The sequence below is a fragment of the Oncorhynchus mykiss genome, chromosome 22 (genome assembly GCF_013265735.2).
Source record: "Oncorhynchus mykiss isolate Arlee chromosome 22, USDA_OmykA_1.1, whole genome shotgun sequence".
Lineage (NCBI taxonomy): Eukaryota > Metazoa > Chordata > Actinopteri > Salmoniformes > Salmonidae > Oncorhynchus > Oncorhynchus mykiss.
Window position 1 is genome coordinate 823,666 of NC_048586.1, and position 17,452 is coordinate 841,117.

The window sequence follows — 17,452 nt, forward strand, 5'->3', positions numbered from 1 at the left end:
CTGAGTCTCTAATGCAGAAAACCTGCAAACATGCCCTGCTCTCTTGAAACAACCCATTTCACTACAACACCCACCTCTCACTTAGACTGGTCCCAGATCTGTTTGTCCTGTAGCTAACTTCTATGGTCGTTGCCATGGCAATACAGCATCTGGGACCAGGCTACCTTTCACTCTCGCTCTCCCTCTCTTCTAGAAAACAGTGTAAACTCCTATGGTATTACAGTGTAATCAGAGGCTTAACTTTTGGTAACTAAAGCCTGTTCACCCTAATATAATAAGCAGGTGTGGCCAGAGAGCAACGCTCCTACAGTAGCAATAGGTTAGGACCACACCGAATGTGCTATGGCAGTTTCTTTTAACTCCTACTGAATGATTTGGGTATCAAGAGCTGCCTTAATTCAAATGGGATAATATAGTTGAACAGAAGACAAAACACGAACAGCAACTGTGCAGACAATGGTGGGAAGGAAGTGATTCCATCCCTTCCTGCAGATTGCCGCCATGTATCCAGCTCCTTGGGTTGGACATGAGGGGAGAAGAAGAGAGAGGGAGGGGGGGGGGGGGGGGGGGGGGGGGGGGGGGGCTGAGAGGTAAGGTGGTGAGGGTAGAGAGGGAGGAGAGAAGAAAGTAGAGGAAATGCCGTGTTCAGAGTCAGAGTCATTTAACTTCCAGTCAATTCAGGAAGTACACTGAAATTACAATTATAATTCTCTTCAATGCTTTTCAATGAAGAACATTAGGAATATGAATTTTATTTACTTTCTAAATTGAAATGGAATTGACCCCAAACCTGATTAGTTTTTTTATTTTATCTTTCTCACTTTATAATTTTATGGGAAGGACTTTTTTTGTATGAAATGTGTGACTTGATTTTATTTAAAAACAGAGGAGAGGAGCCGAGAGAAGAGAAAAGCTGGCAGACACGGAGGTTCCAACTTTAATGTCAGGTTTTGCACTTACTAATGATCTAGGAGAGTGTGAAACACTGACCTTTGTGACCAGGTCATTGTAATGAGACATTGAAACACGAAGAAACTATCCATCTAGGAAAATGGATGTTAAACATAGAAGTGTGATGGTGTAATGAGTTTGATGAGATTTATATGATCAAGTATCACCATTTTTGATGCCTTGTTGTGCCATTGCTGATTAGGTTAAGCCAACAATGGTTAGATAGTTCAGGGCTTCATCCGTCAGTAAACATAACTACTACACAATGCAGTTCTCACATAATACATGTGTTATTTTGGTTTGGAGTATGACAACTTGCACTGGAGCCTGGTCCCTGATGCGTTTGTGCTGTCTTGCCAACGCCTGAGGTTATTGTAATGCAAAACATGACAACTACCATAGGAGTTGACTATAAAGCACAAACAGATCTGGGACCAGGCTAATAGTACTGAAGACTACTTCCATAGAAATTGAGAAAACATTGAGAAGTGCCTGAGTGACTACGTGTCTGCCATTCTCCTGAGGGTGGTAAAAAGTAGAGTCAGGTTGAGATCAGCAGAATGAGGGTCTGTCTGTCTGTGCTTTAGAGTGAACCTCCCAAGCGGTCAGGGAGATTTAGCAACGGCCTGTGGTAATTACAGCCCTCATCTGAGTCACTGAAACAACACCATGGTGTAAGGGCACAGCAATAAAACACACACACACACACACACACACAAAGAAGATGCACGCATGCACACAACCTTTTCATAATGTTATGCTAACATTTCCTTCCACATGAGTTAAGTGTTCTGAAATTCATCAAGGTTAATCCAGCACTGCTTTGCTTTCCACTGTGGTTTCAACTACAGCAATCCCAGGAAACTGAATTATCTTTGTGGGGTTCTACTAGTAACATTCTGCTCTGGGAAATCTAAGTAACAAGACATCGTAGCAAAAACAAGATGGGACAAAGCAGAATATGACATTGAAACACTAACAATAAAAACTTTGGTTTGGTATCTTACATGTAAATCAAAAGGTGGTTTAACACATTCTATAGTTAATTTGGCACTGGGAAATCTCAGTAACACTACTTCACATGGAAGTAGTAGAGGTCTGGGGGAGGGGCAGAGAGGGGAGAGAGACCTATTTCACATGGAAGTAGTAGAGGTCTGGGGGAGGGGCAGAGAGGGGAGAGAGACCTATTTCACATGGAAGTAGTAGAGGTCTGGGGGAGGGGCAGAGAGGGAGGAGAGAGACCTACTTCACATGGAAGTAGTAGAGGTCTGGGGGAGGGGCAGAGAGGGGATAGAGACCTATTTCACATGGAAGTAGTAGAGGTCTGGGGGAGGGGCAGAGAGGGGAGAGAGACCTATTTCACATGGAAGTAGTAGAGGTCTGGGGGAGGGGCAGAGAGGGGAGAGAGACCTATTTCACATGGATGTAGTAGAGGTCTGGGGGAGGGGCAGAGAGGGAGGAGAGACCTATTTCACATGGATGTAGTAGAGGTCTGGGGGAGGGGCAGAGAGGGAGGAGAGAGACCTACTTCACATGGAAGTAGTAGAGGTCTGGGGGAGGGGCAGAGAGGGGAGAGAGACCTATTTCACATGGATGTAGTAGAGGTCTGGGGGAGGGGCAGAGAGGGAGGAGAGAGACCTACTTCACATGGAAGTAGTAGAGGTCTGGGGGAGGGGCAGAGAGGGAGGAGAGACCTATTTCACATGGAAGTAGTAGAGGTCTGGGGGAGGGGCAGAGAGGGAGGAGAGACCTATTTCACATGGAAGTAGTAGAGGTCTGGGGGAGGGGCAGAGAGGGGATAGAGACCTATTTCACATGGAAGTAGTAGAGGTCTGGGGGAGGGGCAGAGAGGGAGGAGAGAGACCTACTTCACATGGAAGTAGTAGAGGTCTGGGGGAGGGGCAGAGAGGGAGGAGAGACCTATTTCACATGGAAGTAGTAGAGGTCTGGGGGAGGGGCAGAGAGGGAGGAGAGACCTACTTCACATGGAAGTAGTAGAGGTCTGGGGGAGGGGCAGAGAGGGAGGAGAGACCTATTTCACATGGAAGTAGTAGAAGTCTGTGGGAGGGGCAGAGAGGGAGGAGAGACCTACTTCACATGGAAGTAGTAGAGGTCTGGGGGAGGGGCAGAGAGGGAGGAGAGACCTACTTCACATGGAAGTAGTAGAGGTCTGGGGGAGGGGCAGAGAGGGAGGAGAGACCTACTTCACATGGAAGTAGTAGAGGTCTGGGGGAGGGGCAGAGAGGGAGGAGAGAGACCTACTTCACATGGAAGTAGTAGAGGTCTGGGGGAGGGGCAGAGAGGGAGGAGAGAGACCTACTTCACATGGAAGTAGTAGAGGTCTGGGGGAGGGGCAGAGAGGGAGGAGAGACCTATTTCACATGGAAGTAGTAGAGGTCTGGGGGAGGGGCAGAGAGGGGAGAGAGACCTATTTCACATGGAAGTAGTAGAGGTCTGGGGGAGGGGCAGAGAGGGAGGAGAGAGACCTACTTCACATGGAAGTAGTAGAGGTCTGGGGGAGGGGCAGAGAGGGAGGAGAGACCTATTTCACATGGAAGTAGTAGAAGTCTGTGGGAGGGGCAGAGAGGGAGGAGAGACCTACTTCACATGGAAGTAGTAGAGGTCTGGGGGAGGGGCAGAGAGGGAGGAGAGACCTACTTCACATGGAAGTAGTAGAGGTCTGGGGGAGGGGCAGAGAGGGAGGAGAGACCTACTTCACATGGAAGTAGTAGAGGTCTGGGGGAGGGGCAGAGAGGGAGGAGAGACCTATTTCACATGGAAGTAGTAGAGGTCTGGGGGAGGGGCAGAGAGGGAGGAGAGACCTACTTCACATGGAAGTAGTAGAGGTCTGGGGGAGGGGCAGAGAGGGAGGAGAGACCTACTTCACATGGAAGTAGTAGAGGTCTGGGGGAGGGGCAGAGAGGGAGGAGAGAGACCTACTTCACATGGAAGTAGTAGAGGTCTGGGGGAGGGGCAGAGAGGGAGGAGAGACCTATTTCACATGGAAGTAGTAGAGGTCTGGGGGAGGGGTAGAGAGGGTGGAGAGAGACCTACTTCACATGGAAGTAGTAGGGTCTGGGGGAGGGGCAGAGAGGGTGGAGAGACCTACTTCACATGGAAGTAGTAGAGGTATGGGGGAGGGGCAGAGAGGGTGGAGAGAGACCTACTTCACATGGAAGTAGTAGGGTCTGGGGGAGGGGCAGAGAGGGAGGAGAGACCTGGGATAAGCAGGAGTACTTAGTCACACAACAAAACTCAGTTCTCCAGTGCAGATCGGAAGTTGTCACTCCCCCAAAAATTATTGGTTACTCCCTGTAAATGGGATGAAAAGACAGAGAGACGTAGTTAACCTAGAGAAGAAAGTTAGGATGTAGACAACAGTAGGACACTCTGCGTTGCTCTTTCCTTCTCAGTCTCCTCCACTAAATTCCTGCAGAGTGAAAGTTCAGTTCAGGTTTCAGAGTCTGAGTCAGTGAGTAACTTAGTGTGTTTTCTCCTATAAAAAAGGTCCCCAGTCAACAGAAAAGGGGAGTGCTATAAACTGTTCTGGAGCCAGCCAGGCAGACCACAGGGGCTATAAGCTAGCATCTAGAGTAAAGAGGAACACACGCACAATGTTACATCTTCATGCCTTTCCCATGATCTCAAACCACTGCTGAAGGAACACAGAGCAAGAGAAACAGGCCATTGTTGTGGTCAAAACACACAGACTGGAACCCACACAGGGTTGCACATTTTGGGGAATATTCAGAGGTGGAAACTTTCAGTGGGAATTAATGGAATATATGGCAATTAACAGAAATAAATGTAAATCAATATTAATACCATTTAAATGTAGATGTTTTTTTGCATTGGATATATTTACCATATCATATGGAGACAGAAACAGAAACCTTTTACCTTATCATAAGTAGACATCATTGCAAACCAATAGAAAAAGAAAAAAAACTATTTAATTACAAATTGAACTTTAATTAAATTAGTTGACATGGGATGATTTCACTGAACATCAAAAGGGAATATTGAATGATCCCCAATGATCCATCGTATCTCCCAAAAACATTTTCGACATACATCTGTAAAAAGCTTTGGTTGTCTTCCTCTCAGGCTTCCATGTCTTCTCCCTGGACCTCCTCCATGTCCACCTCTTGAACATCAGATTCTGAGGCCTCATCTTCACTGTCACAGGATGGCTTCTTTGTCAGGCTCAAAAAAACTCAAATTTGCCCGGATGGACACCACTTTCTCAACCGTTATATTGGTCAGCCTGTTGCATGATTTGGTGTGTGTTCCCAAACAAGGACCAGTTGCGCTCTAAGGCAGCTGATGATGGAGACAACGGGAAAGAGCCTCAGATCCACAAAGTCCCTTCCGCCAGGTGGCTGATGAGATATGTTGGCACGACTGCCATATAATATATTTCCATCCCAAAGCCCTTGCTTGGAAGTGTACTTCGCCAGACCGCCCAGACTGATCCTCTTGATGGGGCTGTCCATATCGGCAGACTGTGATATGGCCATTTCTTGGAGAGACTCCTTCCCCTCCAGGAGACTGTCAAACATGATGACAACACCACCCCAACGGGTGTTGCTGGGAAGCTTCAATGTGGTGCTCTTATTCTTCTCACTTTGCTTGGTGATGTAGATTGTTGCTATAACTTGATCACACTTCATATTCCTAACCATTTTCTTGGCTCTCTTGTAGGGTGTATCCATTGTTTTCAGTTCCATGATCTCCTTGAGGAACAGATTCAATGCATGAGCAGCACAGCCAATGGATGTGACATGAGGGTAGGACTCCTTTAGATCAAGCAGCCTTCAAGTTTGCAGCATTGTCTGTCACCAGTGCAAATACCTTCTGTGGTCCAAGGTCATGGATGACTGCCTTCAGCTCATCTGCAATGTAAAGACCGGTGTCTCTGTTGTCCCTGGGGTCTGTGCTCTTGTAGAATACTGGTTGGGGGGTGGAGATGTAGTTAATTATTCCTTGCCCACGAACATTCAACCACTCATCAGAGATGATTGCTATACAGCTTTCTCTATGATTTGCTTGACCTTCACTTGAACTCTCTTGAACTCTGCATCCAGCAAATGAGTAGATAAAGCATGTCTGGTTGGAGGGGTGTATGCTGGGTGAAGAACATTCAGAAATCTCTTCCAATACGCATTGCCTGCGAACATCAGAGGTGAACCAGTTGCATACACAGCTCGAGCAAGACATTCATCAGCATTTCTCTGACTACGTTCCTCCATTGAGTCAAAAAAACTTCTGATTCCAGGAGGACCATGAGCTGTTGCTGTCGATAAGGTGTCTGATTCATCATTTTTACCTCGAATAGATGTAGAGGGACTTTTGTTAGAGGTTGCTTGTTGTGAGCGCTGAGGGAACTTTATGCACTTGGCCAGATGATTCTGCGTCTTTGTTGCATTCTTCACATATGATTTGGCACAGTATTTGCGTATGTACACAGCTTTTCCTCCTACATTAGCTGCAGTGAAATGTCTCCACACATCAGATAGTGCCCGTGGCATTTTCCTGTAAAGATTAGAAAACAATTAGTAAAAAAATAAAATACAATTCCATGTACATATACATAGCTAAGCAGTTAGATTAAACAACTCCTTTGTAAGATAAATGTTTTAAAATGAAACATGTATGGAAACAGGTGAATTAACACACCTCAGTTAGCAGACTCAATATATAAAATATATTCACCACACCCAGTATTGTAATCAAAACTTAACAGAAAGCATGTAGTTCTTGGCTCAGACAGTGTAGTAGTGTGGGCTCAATAGCATCTCATTAGTGTGCAAGATCTTGAGATTCAGCTGTACATGTGATGGAAGAGTGCACTACACATGTGATGGCACTGTGCATGCAAAGGGTAGCAATTCTATTAAATTGGGGATAGTTTAAACAAAATATGCCACAAGACCTAGAATTGCCTTTTGCACACACGTGCAGAAGCACAGACAGACACACAGGCACATGCACACAGACACACACAAAAAGGAAGAACAGGCCCTACCCACCCAGACCTGCCAGTGAGGTCTCAGGGATCCGTCGGGGCAAGCCCCAATCCATTGTTCCCTTCCCCTTTAAAGTGTACCTTCAAAAAGGACACTCACTGAAAAAACAGCACAATTGACAGAGGGGCAAAATATAAGGGCGACACACGCTGTTATTTTCAGATTGTGTCCAGTTACGCACCCAAATCACCTCCCTGGAAAACCAAGTTCTAGTCCTGGGACTAAACACCTCCCTCTGCAACTGGATCCTGGACTTCCTGACAGGCTGCCCCCAGGTGGTGAGGGTAGGTAGCAACACATCTGCCACGCTGATCCTCAACACTGGAGCTCCCCAGGGGTGCGTGCTCAGTTCCCTCCTGTACTTCCTGTTCACCCACGATTGCATGGCCAGGCACAGCACCAACACCATCATTATTTGCTGACGACACAACAGTGGTAGGCCTGATCACCGACAACGACGAGACAGCCTATAGGGAGGAGGTCAGAGACCTGGCCGGGTTGTTCCAGAATAACAACCTATCCCTCAACGTAACCAAGACAAAGGAGATGATTGTGGACTACAGGAAAAGGAGCACCCAGCACGTCCCCATTCTCATCGACGGGGCTGTAGTGGAGCAGGTTGAGAGCTTCAAATTCCTTGGTTTCCACATCAACAACAAACTAGATTGGTCCAAACACACCAAGACAGTCATGAAGAGGGCATGACAAAGCCTATTCTCCCCTCAGGAAACTAAAAAGATTTGACATGGGTCCTGAGATCCTCAAAAGGTTCTACAGCTGCAACATTGAGAGCATCCTGACCGGTTGCATCACTGCCTGGTACGGCAATTGCTCAGCCTCCGACCGCAAGGCACTTCAGTGGGTAATGCGTACGGCCCAGTACACCACTGAGGCAAAGCTGCCTGCCATCCAGGACCTCTACACCAGGTGGTGTCAGAGGAAGGCCCTAAAAATTTTCAAAGACCCCATCCACCCCAGTCATAGACTGTTCTCTCTACTACCGCATGGCAAGCGGTACCGGAGTGCCAAGTCTAGGACAAAAAGGGTTTTCTAAAGTTTCTATCCCCAAGCCATAAGACTCCTGAACAAGTAATCAAATGGATACCCAGACTATTTGCATTGTGTGCTCCCCCCAACCCCTCTTTTACACTGCTGCTACTCTCTGTTTATCTTATATGCATACTCACTTTAACTATACATTCATGTACATACAACCTAAATGGCCCGACCAACCAGTGCTCCCGCACATTGGCTAACCGGGGCTATCTGCATTGTGTCCCACCACCCGCCAACCCCTCTTTTTACGCTTCTGCTACTCTCTGTTCATCATATATACATAGTCACTTTAACGATACCTACATGTACATTCTACCTCAATAAGACTGACTAACAGGTGTCTGTATATAGCCTTGCTACTCTTTTTTCAAATGTCTTTTTACTGTTGTTTTATTTCTTTACTTACCTACACACACACACACACACACACACACACACACACACACACACACACATACCTTTTTTTCCGCACCATTGGTTAGAGCCTGTAAGTAAGCATTTCACTGTAAGGTCTACACCTGTTGTATTTGGCGCACGTGACAAATAAACTTTGATTTGATTTAAACTTTGATTTGAAATCCGGAAACTATCATTTCGAAAACAAATTGTTTATCCTTTCAGTGAAATACGGAACCGTTACGTATTGTATCGAACAGGTGGCATCCCTAAGTCTAAATATTGCTGTTACAACCTTCAATGTTATGTCATAATTATGTAACATTCTGGCTAATTAATTACAGTCTTCACATAGTTCGCAACAAGCCAGGTGGCCCAAACTGCTGCATATACCCCGACTCTGCTTGCACTTGTTAATATTGCCTGCTAACATTAATTTATTTTAACTTAACTTTATATGACTGGTGACATAATCAGAATCTTTTTTTAATAGGACAAATTACAGGGTCTTACTCTCCAGACAATGACAAACAGATCAATAAAAACGACCTTGTCCATATAATAGGCCTACGAGAAGGGGAGATACAGAAAATGACATTCATCTAAACAGGAGGAAACTGTCAAGAAACAGACTTATGTAGCACTGACCCAACAACGATAGTGAAAATGTGCAGTGTGCACTGGTGCCAATAAAATAGGCTATACTGTTGTTCGCTCAATTAAATTGAGAATTTGGATAAACTAAAAGACAATGTCTTTTCATTATCTTCTCTACAGAAACAAGCATTTGCTTTCCTAACGTTTTTCCTGCGATGCTTGATATGCTGCCTATGCTTGCATATTAAAAACAACCGCATGTAAGCTCCATTCACTATTCGAGTGCAGGCTATGGATTACTTTTTTTGTGTGTGCCATTCTAAATATAAAAAAAATCCACCCATAGGCTATATGTAAAGACCAGATTAAATTAAGAATAGTCTGATGGGTGAAAATATTATCAAGTGCTTGTTGTCAAATTGTGAATAAGAGACTGATGAAGTGTGTGCAGCTCATGCCTTTCATGTAACTTTTTTCAAATCGTTATTAGTCACATCATGCAACCTTAGAATGTATACAAAATCTAAACATATAGCCCAACGTTTGTATCACAACTAAAGTTACATAAATAACTCTAAATTAAGCATATAGGAGGAGCTGTTTCTTTGTTAACTGCTCAAAACAGAATAGCCCTCGGAAATAGATTGGAGAAAATATTATTTTGATTTTATTCAGCTATGTTCAATTATATTCTTCATATTATAAAATAATGCCACGAAATTCTAAGCAAATCTTGCCTGCTAAATGAACTACAGTGGCAAGAAAAAGTATGTGAACCCTTTGGAATTACCTGGATTTCTGCATAAATTGGTTATCAAATTTGATCTGATCTAAGTCATAACAATAGACAAACATAGTGTGCTTAAACTAATAACACACAAAGTATTGTATTTTTCTTGTCTATATTTTATTTTTTATTTTACCTTTATTTAACTAGGCAAGTCAGTTAAGAACAAATTCTTATTTTCAATGACGGTCTAGGAACAGTGGGTTAACTGCCTGTTCAGGGGCAGAACGACAGATATGTCACAGAATACAAGATCACAGCACAGAATACATCATATAAATACATCATCTAGGCAAAATGTCTTGATAAACTTGGGAATTCATTATTCCGTCGATGATAGCAAGCTGTCCAGGCCCTGAGGCAGCAAAGCAGCCCCAAACCATGATGCTCCCTCCACCGTACTTTACAGTTGGGATGAGGTTTTGATGTTGGCGTGCTGTGCCTTTTTTTCTCTACACATAGTGTTGTGTGTTCCTTCCAAACAACACAACTTTAGTTTCATCTGTTCACAGAATATTTTGCCAGTAGCGCTGTGGAACATCCAGGTGCACTTTTGCAAACTTCAGATGTGCAGATATGTTTTATTTTTACAGCAGTGGCTTCTTCCGTGGTGTCCTCCCATGAACACCATTATTGTTTAGTGTTTTAAGTATTGTAGACTCGTCAACAGGGATGTTAGCATATTCCAGAGATTTCACTCTAGGATTCTTCTTAACCTCATTGAGCATTCTGCACTGTGATCTTGCAGTCGTCTTTGCAGGACGGCCACTCCTAGGGAGAGTAGCAACAGTGCTGAACTTTCTCCATTTATAGATAATTTGTCTTAACATGGACTGGTGAACATCAAGGCTTTTAGAGATATATGAAGCTGGAAAGGGTTACAAAGTATGTCAACCATTCTTAATCTTAGGTCTTCTGAGATCTATTTTGTTTGAGGCATGGCTAATATCAGGCAACGCAGCTTGTGAATAGCTCAAATTTTGTGAGTGTTTTTTTATAGGGCAGGGCAGCTCTAACCAACATCTCCAATCTCATCTCATTGATTGGACTCCAGGTTAGCTGACTCCTGACTCCAATCAGCTTTGAACCCCAGGGGTTCACATACTTTTTGCACCTTGCACTGTGAATGTTTACACGGTGTGTTCAATAAACACATGAAAACGTTTGTTGTTTGTGTGTTATTAGTTTAAGCAGACTGCGGTTTTTTTCTATTTTTGTGACCTAGATCAAGAGCAGATAAAATTTTATGACCAATTTATGCAGAAATCCAGCTATTTCACATACTTTTTATTGTCACTGTAGTTAAACCCACAGCTATATGGCATAGCCAGACACAAGCTATATGGCATAGCCAGACACAAGCTATATGGCATAGCCAGACACAAGCTATATGGCATAGCCAGACACAAGCTATATGGCATAGCCAGACACAAGCTATATGGCATAGCCAGACACAAGCTATATGGCATAGCCAGACACAAGCTATATGGCATAGCCAGACACAAGCTATATGGCATAGCCAGACACAAGTTATATGGCATAGCCAGACACAAGCTATATGGCATAGCCAGACACAAGTTATATGGCATAGCCAGACACAAACTATATGGCATAGCCAGACACAAGCTATATGGCATAGCCAGACACAAGTTATATGGCATAGCCAGACACAAGCTATATGGCATAGCCAGACACAAGCTATATGGCATAGCCAGACACAAGCTATATGGCATAGCCAGACACAAGCTATATGGCATAGCCAGACACAAGCTATATGGCATAGCCAGACACAAGCTATATGGCATAGCCAGACACAAGCTATATGGCATAGCCAGACACAAGCTATATGGCATAGCCAGACACAAGCTATATGGCATAGCCAGACACAAGCTATATGGCATAGCCAGACACAAACTATATGGCATAGCCAGACACAAGCTATATGGCATAGCCAGACACAAGCTATATGGCATAGCCAGACACAAGCTATATGGCATAGCCAGACACAAGCTATATGGCATAACCAGACACAAGCTATATGGCATAGCCAGACACAAGCTATATGGCATAGCCAGACACAAGCTATATGGCATAGCCAGACACAAGCTATATGGCATAGCCAGACACAAGCTATATGGCATAGCCAGACACAAGCTATATGGCATAGCCAGACACAAGCTATATGGCATAGCCAGACACAAGCTATATGGCATAGCCAGACACAAGCTATATGGCATAGCCAGACACAAGCTATATGGCATAGCCAGACACAAGCTATATGGCATAGCCAGACACAAGCTATATGGCATAGCCAGACACAAGCTATATGGCATAGCCAGACACAAGCTATATGGCATAGCCAGACACAAACTATATGGCATAGCCAGACACAAGCTATATGGCATAGCCAGACACAAGCTATATGGCATAGCCAGACACAAGCTATATGGCATAGCCAGACACAAGCTATATGGCATAGCCAGACACAAGCTATATGGCAGACAACTCAGAGTATGCTATTCTGTTCTTCTTGAAATAAGCTACATTTTCTTCAGATCATGTTTCTTTAGACCTGTCTAAAATGAATAATGGATTTAATGTGATGGTGGAGACTATATTAAATAGATTTATTAGACTTTTTAAAATGTAGATTTTCCAAAGATCCACATCAGTAGTTTGTAGGTTGCATGGAGATGCTAAAAGGTGTTTATGTTAATTAACGGTCAATTACCCTGAGACCGGCAGTTATTTGCATGACAATCTCCGGCTGACAAAATCACAGCCCAACACACACACACATTTACGTATCAACAGTGCCCACTGCATAAATGGGCTAGCAAGTGTGTGTGTGTGTTTGTGTAATCTCTCACAGTCCCAGACCAAGCTCTTATGTAAGGTGTAACAACCCCCCCCCCCCCCCCCCCCCCCCCCCACAGCCTCTAATATAGTACTTTTCCTCCACCCAAATGAACGCCCAGACTGCCCTGCCCTCCTCCGTTGAACCTGCCGTGTCGGATTAGCTGTAATCCCAAACATACCGCTTCTCTCACCAAACTGGGCTGGGGGAAAAGTGAACTATGACTGGAGTAAAGAGTTATAGAAGAAAATGCTTCCTCAGTCTCGGATATGGGTCCCTTCTTTCAAAGGGTTGATGTTATTTGGGCTGTTTCTTGAAACGGCTGGTGGTGGTCAAGAGAGACGTTTTGATTTGAAGTGCTTTCAAATCGTTCTTGAAACCTCTGCGCTCAGAACTGGTCTGTTGACACTTGCCTAACAGATGAAACATTTGCCTTTTGCTTGTTGCCTTTGAGGGCCAACCTAATACTTAAAAATTTTATTTGAAGTGCTGCCACTTCCACATCAGAGAAGTATGTGACTGAATGCCTAAAATGGCAGTATTACCAGTGTCTTATAAAAATAGAAGGAGAAACCTGGCTTGCTCACACTGCAGTCCTCGAGCCTGTTCCTATAAACTTCTACATCACAAGAGCAGTACGTGAACTTCAAATTACTTTGGTCTGTGGCTCTCCATGTCATCGGTGAGTCAGAAGTGCAAAATGAAAAAATAAGTTTACATACACTTAGGTTGGAGTCATTAAACTCATTGTTCAACCACTCCACACATTTCTTGTTCACAAACTATAGTTTTGGCAAGTTGGTTAGGACATCTACTTTGTGCATGACACAAGTCATTTTTCCAACAATTGTTTACAGAATGATTATTTCACTGTATCACAATTCCAGTGGGTCAGAAATGTACATACACTAAGTTGACTGTGCCTTTAAACACCTTGGAAAATTCCAGAAAATGATGTTATGGCTTTAGAAGCTTCTGATAGGCTAATTGACGTCAATTGGAGGTGTACCTCTGGATGTATTTCAAGGCCTACCTTCAAACTCAGTGCCTCTTTGCTTGACATCATGGGGAAATCAAAAGAAATCATCCAAGACCTCAAAAAAAATGTAGACTTCCACAAGTCTGGTTCATCCTTGGTATCTGTACAAACAATAGTATTGTCATGACGTTGGCCTGGGGGTAGGTTTATGACAGTCATAAATACCTCTTCCCCCTTTTTTCCTCTCTCTACCCTACTGAGGTTACATTTGCAACACCCTTGGTTAACATAGAGATTCTGGGAACATCAGTAGATGGGGGGAAATTAAATATATTCTGGTAATCCGAGCAATTGAACATATGCGGTGGTACTTAATGAATATGATGTCAGTTCGGTTGTCATCTGAGACATTCTCATCAATGATAAGATGACATAAACTCTAGAGTGGAAAGTCTACACATCAGAGTTATCGGATTCACATGGAATTCTTGTTCAATTTAAATGTTTGAATATGAAATTATTTGTGATGGGATGAAATGTGATTTTAGCTTCTAAAATGTGAGATGTGGGTTTTCATAAGATAGGGCTGCTCACTCAGTGGCCCACCCATGAGAAGAGACAGAGGTTGTAAACTATGAAACACACCCCTTTTCTCCCTTCCTATATAACGCCTTGACGACAATAGAACTTCCTGTTCCGATGATGTGAGGACGACGGTCCTATGTCAGAATGGTTCAGATATTAACTACAGAACGAAGCCAACATCAGCGTGAGCTTTGGTTGCGAATGGTATGAACTTTGAACTCTTCACTACAGAAGTGATACCTCCTAGCCGTTGAGTTAGCAACACCTGCTGCAAACGAGGGTTAGGAAGGAACAGGCAGAGTATCCTGTCTATCACACAACGACGTTACTACAACTTATCCAATTGACTTATCCAATTGACCACCAGAGACATTCTTGAAAGGACAGAGGACTCGGTTTGGCAACACGGTCTTCCATCCACCACTACTGAAGCGCAGCTCAGAGTAAATATTTATTGCATTTTCCTTTTCCAAATGGCCGGTAATTTAGAATGCATAAGATACTGTATTTACGATAGCACAGCTTCTCCCTGTGTCCTTCAGTCTTTCTGCTCTTTCACACAAACCCAGCCCTTTTTCTTTGTGTAACAAGCTGTCCCATCTGTTCCACCCGCGAGGGACGTTTTCCTTTATGACGCAATTTGTAATCAAGTTATGATTAATTGTGTGTATGTGTAATTCTGTGTGATTAGGTATTTAGTAAATAAATAATTAAACCCAATTTTGTATTGCTGATTCAAATTGTTATCCAGGGTTCGTGCAGATAAAATAATTTACAACTTTCAGATGAGACTGAAATAAGATGACAATTGATATTGACTGCTATTGATGTAAAATATTACTAGGTCTTTAAGAGTTTATTCGGAAGATAACAGCTCTACTAGTTAATCTCTAGTTAATTACATTTACATGATTAGCTCAATCAGGTGATATTAATTACGGATAAATTATTTTATAGAATAGCATATCATATCACTTAATCCGGCATAGCCAAAGACACGACAGTATGCAAGTAGAAACACCATGGGACCACGCAACCGTCATACCGCTCACAAAGAAGAGGCATTCTGTTCTGTCTCCTAGAGATGAACGTACTTTGGTGCGAAAAGTGCAAATCAATCCCAGAATAACAGCAAAGGACCTTGTGAAAATGCTGGAGGAAACAGGTACAAAATGATCTATATCCACAGTAGAATGAGTCCTATATCGACATAACCCAAAAGGCCGCTCAGCAAGGAAGAAGCCACTGCTCCAAAACCACCATAAAAAAGCCAGACTGGTTTGCAACTGCACATGGGGACAAAGATCATACTTTTGGAGAAATGTCCTCTGGTTTGATTAAATAATAATATAACTATTTGGCCATAATGACCATTGTTGTGTTTGGAGGAAAAAGGGGGAGGCTTGCAAGCCAAAGAACACCATCCCAACCGTGAAACACGGGGGTGGCAGCACCATGTTGTGGGGGTGCTTTGCTGCAGGAGGGACTGGTGCACTTCATAAAAATAGATGCCATCACGAGGGGGGGAAATTATGTGGATATATTGAAGCAACATCCCAAGACAGCAGTCAGGAAGTTAAAGCTTGATCGCAAATGGGTCTTCCAAATGGACAATGACCCAAGCATACTTACAAAGTTGTGGCAAAATGGCTTAAGGACAACAAAGTCAAGATATTGGAGTGGCCATCACAAAGCCCTGAAGTCAATCACATAGACAATATGTGGGCAGAACTGAAAAAGCATGTGCGAGCAAGGAGGCCTACAAACCTGACTTAGTTACAACAGCTCTGTCGGGAGGAATTGGCCAAAATTCACCCAAATTATTATGGGAAGCTTGTGGAAGGCTACCCGAAACGTTTGACCCAAGTTAAACAATTTAAATGCAATGCTACTGTCGTGTCTTTGGCAGCATTAAACTGAAGATTAAACTTTATCAACAATTCTCGGTAATTATTATTACGTGATTAAACTGATTAATCATGTAACTGTAATTAACTAGGAAGTTGGGGCACCAAGGAAAATATTTTGATTACAAAGTATGAATTTTCCTAATAAAACTTTCAGATATTTTAGTATCTGATCACTTAGTCTTCAGATTAATTAATTATTTTTTACCTCACTTTAGTCTCATTCCAAACGTTGTAAATTGTTGGTTATCTGCAAGAACCCAGTCTTCACTATGAGTCATCCATACATCAATTATCTTAACATTTACTTACTAACTAAGTAATTCACAGAAATGCATCACACAAACAAACAAATTAGATATGTTTACAAAGAAATGGTAGGGGGATGTGCCCTAGTGGGCATCGCGACTTGTTAGACAGAGTGATAATTATAACAATTGGTAATCCTTTGCACATGAACGCTCACTCATTTGGGAATAATTGCAATCAATATATATATTTACGCTCATTGTTTCGTCGGGATCTCTGTTGAGAAGTTGGTTTCTGTTGGCGAGTCTGTTCTCTCTCTCTCTCTCTCTCTCTCTCTCCTCCCTGTGGTTAGAATGGATAGTTCAGAGTGACATTCATTCATGTCGTTATAGAATCGATGTTTCGGCGGTTGTCGGTCTTCGCGTTCAATGATACCAAATTCCTAGCTGCAGACTAGTAATTAATATCAAAGACTTGTTCTTATTCTGTCGGTATCGTGGTTAAACTCTTAGACTATCGTGGTATGGTTAAAAGATTTAGCCATCTACTCAAACCTTAGCTTATACTCAGGTTTATGGCCTCTACTCAAACCTTGGCCCTCTCGTGGTAAGCTGGTCTGCAAACTTTAGCCATCTCGTAATTGAGGTAAACTCGGTCTTTTCTCAAACTTTGGCCCTCTCGTTATCGAGGAAAGCTGGTCTGGTGATAGACTTTATTCGGAAGAGCAGAAAAGGGCCTGTCCCAGGACGCAAGACCATAACTGTGCTCATGGGCGGTCCTCTGATTTAGTTAAACTCAAAAGGGAATTGGAGTTTCCTTCATTAAACAGTCCAAAATCACATTACACAATTTCACAAACAGTATTATTCTCACTCACTCCTCTCATACAACAATTAGATACCTCATATCTGAGGCTATTGTATAAACAGTGTTATGGTAATGTGGCCATATTGTCTCCCATGAGTTTCACAAAATTGGACCAGTTCGTAGCTGGATTCTTCACCAATCTTTTATACCTTCTCCAGAACATAAATGTTGTTCAGACCTCAAGTGAGGTGG

At 43.2% G+C, this 17,452-nt stretch overlaps 1 protein-coding gene across 3 annotated transcripts in view; it reads right to left on the bottom strand.

Moving 5' to 3' along the window:
- LOC110501241 (LIM domain only protein 7) overlaps positions 1–17,452 on the bottom strand; it is a 138,203-nt gene that overhangs the window by 108,610 nt on the left and 12,141 nt on the right. The gene's annotated exons all lie outside the window — the stretch shown is intronic.